Raw genomic sequence first — 9,676 nt, forward strand, 5'->3', positions numbered from 1 at the left:
TTGTATTGTTCTTCGGTTACGATAAAAACAAAAGAACGAAAAAAAGTGAAGAGAAAAGAGAGCGTTCCAGATTCTGGACTGCGCCGTTACGCACTTTTGATCGCTTTTCACAAAGTGTACAGGAGCGCATAATGAAGAATAGATGAAAAGTCAGCTTCGGTGAATTTACCGATCGTAATTGTACGTTTGCATTTGTTCAATTTCAGCAGTTTCCTATTTGTCGGGGTTTTTTGGGTATCGTAAAAGAGCTGCTGATATGCGTTTATTGCCTCATTTGTGACAATCTTATTGGATTTGTGTTGAGCAAAAAGAGAAATACAAAATTATTTCTGCCAATATTTAAGTCAATTAATTTACTATCAACATAACTGCCCTCGGTAGCAGCCGCTTGTACTGAGCGGTGATACGGATGGGTTGCGTTTCAAAGTGAATATCGGCCAGCAGCAATAATGATTATATATCACGCAAATACAATTTTCAGATTAATAATGTGTGTGTGTGATACAAGAGGTCACGCCTAGGAAGTGCACGGCAAGCAGGGTTTATCAATTCATGAAAGAAAGTGCAGTACAAAGGGGTTTGTCGCATGCAATATTAGATGGCACTTCGCGAGAATTATCGGATACAATTATGCGCGATTTAGTTCCCCTCTTAATAATTCGGGGTGCAAAGATGATCATTCCAGATTATGTATGGATGGCACGATTGAAAAAATAATAATTTCTAGAGGTGGCTATGAATTGACGGCTCGAGAAAGAGGATTCGGAAAGCAGACCCTACCCAGCGGTGGCATCTCATCGGATCTCAACGGAATTCATATAGGCGCCTTAACCAAGGCGATTTACAAAGAAAGTAACAACGGTGCAACGTGTGAATGCGATGGTGGAGAGGAGCTGAATGACATAGATGAGAGGAAGCAATGGGGGGGGGGGGGGGGGCGAATTTGTGATGCGTGAATTCGGTGAAAGCGCAATTGCCGCTTGTTGCAGATGTCCGTGGGTCAAATCTGGCGGTCTGCCCTGGCTATTACCGTATTGACTGTACAACACAAGACGCACCGTCTGTTTCACAGTGGACGCTAGGGATCTTGTGACGTCAATCTAAACGAGTACTAAGGTCACCGTGTGTGAGCGTCACGGTCCAGATTTGGAGGAATACCTACAAGTGATTCAAATTGGATTACACATCGCAACATCACCCCCTACCATGGAAAAAAAACATACCGCAGACTACATTATGAGACCTCCTTTGCCAGTAACAAGATATAGTAATAGGTTTTTACCCTTTGAGCTGACACAAAAACTGACACCTTTATACAAGGGATCATGTTTGCAATAACCACAACACAAGCAGTCAAAAATGCAAACAAAAGAGACAAATCTGATAATGATATGCACTGTCCTTGAATTTGATTGGTCCACACCCGAGACAGCTTTTCTTAGAGCCTAGTCTCCACTGGTGTTGAACCAGATGACGCCTTTTGGCGTCATCTGGTTCAGGCTCTGAAGTGCGTTTGCTCAAAACATCCCAGGTGGCTGACGAAGGCACTGTCGGCAGGCCTTCACCCGGCAGTAGAACGGCAAGGGGCCGTGAACAAAACGTTATTTTGTCGGGCACGTGCGTAGGTAACTTCGGCTCCTATTAGCGTGTCAGGGAGAGAGACGGCAAAATTGATCGCGGGTGGCTCAAGTTGCCTTTGTTCGCGGTGTGGAGCTTCTCCCAGCACGAACCTGCGTAACAGCTGCGTGTGTTGGCGTGCATCTGCAGGCCCTAGCAGTTTTATCATTTTTCATTCCCCAAGTAGAGGTACTCATAACGTATGGTGAAAGCGATCATTACGGGTTACAGCTGTGCATATCCAGGCAACGCTTCGGTCCATTGTAAATCAAGGAGCAGGAGTGTGGGACCTCCTGCTGCAGTTGAGCCAACTTGACAGCTGTGTAATTGTGTCTTTAGGGAGCACTGCACACTAAATAAGGGGATGGGGGCATTCGGAGCAGCTGAGTGGCCTCTGTGCGTTGTGGAAGCTGGTGTTTGTTTGGACGCCTGTAAATCTGGAACCGAGGGCAACAGCTGCGTCAATTTATTATGCGACTGCGGCAGAGGTCAGACAAACTTCTGGCTTTGAAAAATACAAATAAAATAACGAGCAAGCTTCTCTGGCGACTACTCGCCTTTTCGAGCAGCCAAGGAGCTGGATACCACATCGCCGTCGTTATTATTTTCGAGTTATGCGTATTTCTTTCAGCCTGGCCGCTTGTATAATTATTTCACTCGAGCGGGCACGAACGAATGCGTTTTTTTTATGGCTCGCCAACTTGCCGGTGATGCCTCCCAATTGGAGCTCGTCGCTCCCGCCGCTGCTGACGCGCAGGATCTTTGGCCAGCAGCAAGGACTCCGCTGATAGTTGTGCTGGCGGATGATTGGGCTCCTGATTGTAATGATGCTGGGAAGAAACGAAAGAGGGCTTTGCTAGTCGAGACCTGACGAAAGCCTAATTGGTTGTCATCTCACCCATCAACGATCGTCGTCAGCGTCACTGAATCGTCATCATTGCTGCCATCGTTGGGCCGAAAATCATGTCGTCTCAATCATCACCAGTGCTGTTTTTTGTGGGGAATCAGTATTGTCGTCTCAAGCTTCATCATAGCCCATTAGTCATCATCGTTATCCATTCCATCAAACATCATCATCGTTTTTGTCAGTCGTCATTATTGTCATCTCAATCATCAGCCATCCATAGGAGTCACTTCAATGTCTGTCTCACTCAAAATCAAGGCAGCACTCCTCCACCCTTAACGAGTGATTATCTATTTAATACTTACTAAATTTATATAATCTTAATTAAGTCAATACATATTTATATTCTTGGAATTTGATAACCTGGTCAAACCGCAGGTATACAGCAGTGCTGGACTCGGTGATTGTTGAATGGCTATTGCGAGCTTCATGAGCTACTTGGCTATATTTTTCTTAGTGATGTTGAGGCTGTCCTCCAACTCAATCCATAACTGCTTCCCTCGCAAGGCCCATCCCCGCAAAAAAAAGCCTCGTCATTCCAAGCACGCTTGCCATTCACATGGCCTACCCCACTCCCTGCAGACAAAAGTTTCTGGATGTCCCCCAATTTGTTGGGATTTGCCACAAAACAACATCGTAATTGCGCAGTTAAACGATGAATTGAAGATGATATTTTGCACAGCTGTTGGGACGTCCGCTTCGTATGGATGCAGCCGTGCGACCGAGTGCGTGCAGACACGTGTTTTATGAGTGCGTCCTGTGTGCGCTCACATGATACTATTTCTACCCAATTATGTGCTGTATATGTGTGTGTGTGTGCGTGCGCACGTGCATGGAATATATATTTATCGTGGAAGAATCTCCAGGATTAATGTGAAAATGTCTGTGACTCGGACTGCCTGTAGCTAAATGCCTTCTTAATAAAGTAGATTATCAATGCGATGCCATGGTCTTGAGGCTTTGGGAAATGGGCCAAATTAGTGAAAAAGTGGGTGAACTTGTGGGTGGCGTGTCATGTATTCTTAATAATAATAATGTTCGATCCACTGCTACATGGAAGCCCTTGCACTATTGTGTCCAGTTAATTGTTATTGTGCAGCTGTAATCTGATTTCTCCCTAAAGCATGACTGCCCCATCTCCTTTTAGGGTGGTTTTTCACTTCCTATAAATATATGCAATGATCCAATACACACGATAGCCCTCCATAACATGGGCCATAAACAAGCGCCATGTAGTGAACGGAGCATCGCATGTGCGTGTGTGTTCGAGTTTGAATAAGGCTTCCTTTGAGTGCCATGCTCGTGACTCCAGGTCCCCTGATGTAGTTGCTTAGGCTCCAAAATATTTGGAAGGGGGAAAAAAAGGCAAAAATGACACACTTACAACATCCTACTTTCACAAAATGCCTGGTATCCACATCTGAGGATGTACAACAATTGTAATGCCATAAGAGTAATAATGGCTTTTATCCAGGAAAGCGTAGCTGTATCCAAATGCCATCTTTTTCAGGTTTCTACATCCGTACGTTTGGCCAATTGTATTACTGGGTGGTTGGCATTTGTGATGAAACCGGAGTACCCAGAGAAAACCGATGAATATGGGTAGATTTTTTAAAAAGTTCTATATGTAGAGATGTATTAATGAATTTCTGTAATGCTATCTTGTGACTTCTTCGCAACTCAAGGCGACATACAACACCCGGTATCCTCTCATATAAGTACGAATCATCTCAACCATACTTAGCTTTCAAGTGCTTACAAAATCAAACACAGTCAGGGTCAAATTTTGATTTAAAGCTTTCGTGACTGCAGTAATTCATATTCTTAGTTTTTTCGGTAAAGTCACGTTGAAGAGAAACAACAAAATAACAAAATATATATAAAACAATAAAAAATTCTCACGACGTTTCGACCATTTATTGTTTTATATATATTTTGTTATTTTGTTGTTTCTCTTCAACGTGACTTTACCGAAAAAACTAAGAATACAGTCAGGGTCATTTAGTCTCGGGCAATGTGATGGTAATCTGATCGGTACAGAGTTTATCCAACCCTGCAAGGATGATGGACTGAATGAACCCTTGCCAGGTTAGGAATTCCTACCATCTTGTATGTATGTGTGTATTTGGAACTTATTTCGCCCCGTTCGTAGCCAACCCGTGGTAATCGAAGGTGCGGGATACAATTGTTAGCCTGTGAACCGTCAAATAAAATCAGGCTCTTCACGTCACCGATGGATGTTGCCCGGGGGCAATGTTTATCGCACGTGAGTTTGCTATCGCACGTGAGTCGCGTCCTCGGTTTGTTTCCCCCCGCCTGGAAGTTAAAGCAGTGGGAAAGTTTATAAAACCTCCCCACCCACGCCCCGCTTTGCACACTCAGCAGTGTGAATGAGGACACCGCAGTTTGATCTCCTGGTCACACGCGGTGGGATAAAGAATCATATTCTTTATTTATCCTGGAGAAATCCGATGAGCTATGAAGCTCTTGTTTTTTTTCCCACAGTAGTCCGGTTGCGACGGGTCAGAACGTGACAACAACAAACAGTGCAACACGACGACGAGAGTGCAAAGTATAGGAAAGGTGAGCATATCACTAAAATAAATAAACAACATTTTTATTTTTTACTAGGTAAGGCTCACTGTGCTATTCGTTTTATTCAAAAGCAACCCGGCCACGAATGATAGCTCAACAACGTGGCTTATCATGTCGACATATATAGCGCTCTAGAACACCCTATACAAGTGACATTTCCACCAGCAACAGCGCGAGCAAGCAATTCCATCTTTATCTTTGCCCCCTTTTAATGAGTCAAGCACACCTGCTCTAGGATGGGTCGCGGTCAAATCCGCCTCGGGCGACAAACGAATGACCGAATCGCAGCACGGAACACCGCAAGGTGTGAGTGCGTGCCGTGCGTCGAAGACGGACAGCTCACAGTGGCCAGTGCGTTACTCATTGCAAGGCCCGCGAGGCTCCACTGGAGGCCCCCTGGTGGCCTTTAGTGGGGCCCCTGGCATGCGGCTCCCCGACAATACACAACATTCCCCCCCCCCCCTGCCCCCATCATCATCATCATCGTGCTGCTGTCAAACCCCCGATGATTTCCAATGGCGTGGCGGCACCCTCGTGCTGACGATGTCTTATCGGCGCTAGTGGCTCGCCCCCCCCCCCCCCCAATGAAAATGAGTAAAGAACAGTGAGCTACACAACAAAGGATCGCACCATAACCAGTGAAACATCACTTTCACCTGGAATTTAAACCAACAGCAGGAACGCACGACGCTCAATCGGTGGCGTAGCGGTCGAGTGCACGATAGCTAAGCCACTGACAATGCACAAACGGTGAAGACACCCCCCCACTCATCATCATCGTGCTGCTGTCAAACCCACGATGGTTTGCAATGGCGTGGTAGCACCCTCGCACCGACGATGTCGTATCGAGTGAAGAAGCCCGGCGTGTACGACAAGCTGACCCACCGACACGCGATTCGTGAGTTCTTTCGTGAGTTCGTCCGTGTATGGATCCGGCAACGATCTGTTGTTTTTGTTGGTGTGTGCGTGTGTGTGTATGTGCACTCTCTTCCCCGGGCAGACGGGGGGGGGGGGGAAGAGAGAGAGAGAGGAGGGGGTGGGGTGGGTGTGTGCGACGACGAACGTTAAGGGCCCAAATTATGGCGAGGATCGATTTTGCCTGCCCCGTAGAGCGAACCGTATGGGTCTAACAGGTGGCGGAGTGGGGTCGGCGGCGTTCGCGATACGTCTCGTTCGCGATACGTCTCGTCCAGACGCGACGTCATAAAATAGAACATTGTTAGGTGTGTGCTGTGCGGCCGAGCGGTGAGTGCGGAATATATGCTGCTGATGAGCAGGGCTGTTTTTCATCGGTCACGGTGCGTTTATTTGCCTTCATGTGTTTTGCGTCCGCGTCGGTGCGTGTGCGTGCATGCGTGCATGCGTGCGTGTGTTTGCGTGCGTGTGTGTGTGTGTGTTTGTGCGTGTGTGTGTGCGTGTGTGTGGAGTGATAGTGTAGCGGTTAGCGCGCTGCGCTATGAACCTGGCGACCCGGGCTCGATTCCCGCTCACGGCCAACACCAGTGAGGATTATCTGAACCGGTCCCGGGCCTCCCCTAGGTCGACTCAGCCTCAAATGAGTACCTGGTGCGGTGTGTAAACATTGCCACGAGGGAGACAAAGGCGGTCGGGCGTGGTGCTGGCCACCCACCCCCTCGTGTACCGTTCCGGCCTTCATAGGTGCTCGCTAACAGCACTTGACCCTATCAATATGCTTAGGCTATACGGGGGATCTTTGTCTTTGTTTTTTTTTCTAGTGTGCTTTTAGCCAAAGTCGCCAGTGTCGACTTTTATAATCTCCGACCGGGGTCAAAAAATGTCGGCACGTGCGGTGTTCAAGCGGATTGTTATTCACACGTGCACGTGCGTGCGCGCGCGCACGCACGTGCACGCACGTGCTTTTAATATACGACATAAATTTATGAATCCACTTGAGAGCCCTTGGAGATAAAATACATGCCTCTTTTTTTGTGCGAAAGAGATCACGGTAATACATTGAAGGAATGTATAAACCCTTTGTTAACCTGATCATAGACCGTTAGGCTGGCGCTCTTCAGCGTCGCATAATCCTCACCAGCCGTGATCTATCCGCTGCTCGTTGATGATCTCCCTACGCCCGACACTTTTCCTGACTGTCCTGCGATGCAACAATCCATTTTGCTCCTACGCACGTGCAGATTTCGTCGCTCCATCTCCCTGGTGGGAAATTTCTCTTGGGCGCATTCGCACACGAGAGCCATTGAAGGCAGATAGGGATCAACATTCCGAAATAAAGCGGTGAACCCGCAGTGTGGGAGAGCTTTAAAATAAACTGAATTTCATTATGGAAAAGCAAGTGCTGTTAGCGACCACCTTTGAAGCCCGGTGTCGAGATAGTGATTGAGCAGGTGGGGCCCCGGACCCAGACAGGCTTGACAACCTTTGCCTTTCCGTTGCTGTTGATGCTCAGGTATCCTTCAGGTGTTCATTTTCCTTTCATCTCAGTCAACGTAAGCGAAACCCGAGCCAAATACAGATACCGAGTGTGACTAATGCGTGTGGTTTGGAATTGACCCTGGGTTCGGCAATGTAGTGCCGCCCCGCACATAAGTGCCAAACAACCCGAACTGATGGGTCAAAAAAACATCATTTGTAAACAGAACTAATGTCTCGGATAATACTGTACTGTGATATATATACACATTTTAATTTGTATTGTTTGAGGTTAGATGATTCACCATGATGCACCAGACATTATGTGGTCCCACCCCTAGGTTGACTCAACCCGAAACCGAATACTGCATCGAGTTCGCCGGTGTGAGTCTACGTTGGCACCACGCGGAGAAAAAGGAGTCCGTGCGTCCGCGGACACTGGAGCATCGCATGCTCCCGCCACGTTCCCGTGCCCCACCCCACCCTCCCTCCATGACAACAATAATAATAATAGGTGCTCGCTAACAGATCCAGCGAGCTCCGAGCATCAGCAGGCGTCTAGGATGGCGTTTCCACGCCGATTGGTGCCACGTGAAGCGCGCGCGCGTGTGTGTGCCGTTTGGCGCACGTGGCCCAGGCGCTGCTGCTGCTGCTGGGCACACGGAGCGTGTTCAGGGGAGATTAAAGAGCGACGCTTCCGCGCCAATGTAATTGCCGGCGCTTTCATGCTGCGCGCCTCTTAATTGAGCAAGCCGCCAGCCAAGGTTGAAGCCATTGGCGCTGCCGTCAAAAAAAAAACAAACAAAAAAATGCTACTCGCGAAACTGCGGAACATTAAAATGGCATTGTATCGTCTAAGTTGAATGCATTAGCTCAGTCTATATTAATACACGTCATTTATGTGTTGTTTTTAACCATGTCTCTAATGATCTTTTTTTTCATGGAACTCAGGGGATTGTCTCAAGTGGCAGTGCTTTTGTATAATTCACAAAACGCATGCAACTTGTATTAGCACGTTTATCGACACAAATTGCTTGCTATTAATACCGTGACATTTTGACGAATTTATAAAGGTGTGATGATGTGATGTTGTTCATTGCAGTTGTAACAATAATTGTGGTTTCTATTTTAGTATGTTTTAAAACAGACATAAATAGTTGCTAACAGAGAACATCATAACAAGAGTAAATGGTCGTGTTCTCATGCTTGTTTAAGAGTGGGGGTTATTTGACCATACTGCATCAAGTTGGTCAGTGTGGGCTAGTGAAGGGGAGTGTTGCAGTTCGGGGGAGGGGGGGGTGGAGACTTATCCAGGTATAAACCCGGACCTGATGTTTGCCGCGCCAGGGAATGGAACTCAAGTTGCTGGGTTTAAACAATAGAGCGCAATCCGCTCACCACTGCACCATAAATCCTTTCTTATTTTTTTATTCGTACAATGACCGATCAGTAGATGTTACAGTCCCCAACAATACAAATGGCTGCACCGACGATACTAATAACGTAGAGTAGATCTTGGTATTTTCGCCATTCGTATAACACAAGCCCATAACTGACAACTTAGTTCCCAGCTGAGAGTCACGTTTGCCGCGTCTTCACCACTGCCTCTCTTGTCTGAGTGGAGGAGTCGTGCGCCTGTCCGTGATCGTGTAGCAACGTCAGTGCCGTGCGCTCCCGTATTGTATTCATCACGATCTTGCGTACACGGTGGCTCAGCGCTATTGGAGTCGATGTAAACAAACAAAACCCCCAGCCATTTAGTAAACATTCCCTCTTCTCGTTACCTATTGCCACATACTTGTTTCCTTGACACAACGCGATTGCTTTGCCTGCAGGAATAGTAAAATAGTCGGCTCTGAGCAATGTGTGGTGGCTGGGAGAGCTTTTAACAGCACAGTTGTGTGCGTACTCAGGGCACGAGTCACCTAAAAGTCGGTATTGTCATCAAACTAATTTGGAGCAGTGTGGGTAATAACATATCTAAGTATGACTCTGGAGGCTGAAGGAGTTCCCGTAGTGAAGTTGGAGTGCGCTTGTCAAGAACATCTGGCAACCGAGAAGCTATTGTTTCACAAAAGCCCGACTGTGCTAATGAGATCCATGAAGTCGAAGCCGGTCCAGAATGTGCTTGCTGAAACAAAAAATAATAGCTGCTGGATAATATTGGTA

The 9,676-nt window shown here is 47.1% G+C and overlaps 1 long non-coding RNA gene across 1 annotated transcript; it reads left to right on the top strand.

The window, feature by feature from the left end:
* Positions 1 to 5,701: 5,701 nt before the first annotated feature.
* On the top strand, positions 5,702 to 8,594 carry LOC142929133 (uncharacterized). The gene is made up of 2 exons (XR_012945299.1): positions 5,702 to 6,014; positions 7,849 to 8,594. It is a non-coding gene; the product is annotated as an uncharacterized LOC142929133 (long non-coding RNA).
* The last annotated feature ends 1,082 nt before the right edge of the window (positions 8,595 to 9,676 follow it).

This window comes from Petromyzon marinus, chromosome 25 (assembly GCF_048934315.1).
Source record: "Petromyzon marinus isolate PM22_M1 ecotype Great Lakes invasive population chromosome 25, UKy_Petmar_22M1.pri1.0, whole genome shotgun sequence".
In the NCBI taxonomy this organism is placed as follows: Eukaryota; Metazoa; Chordata; class Hyperoartia; order Petromyzontiformes; family Petromyzontidae; genus Petromyzon; species Petromyzon marinus.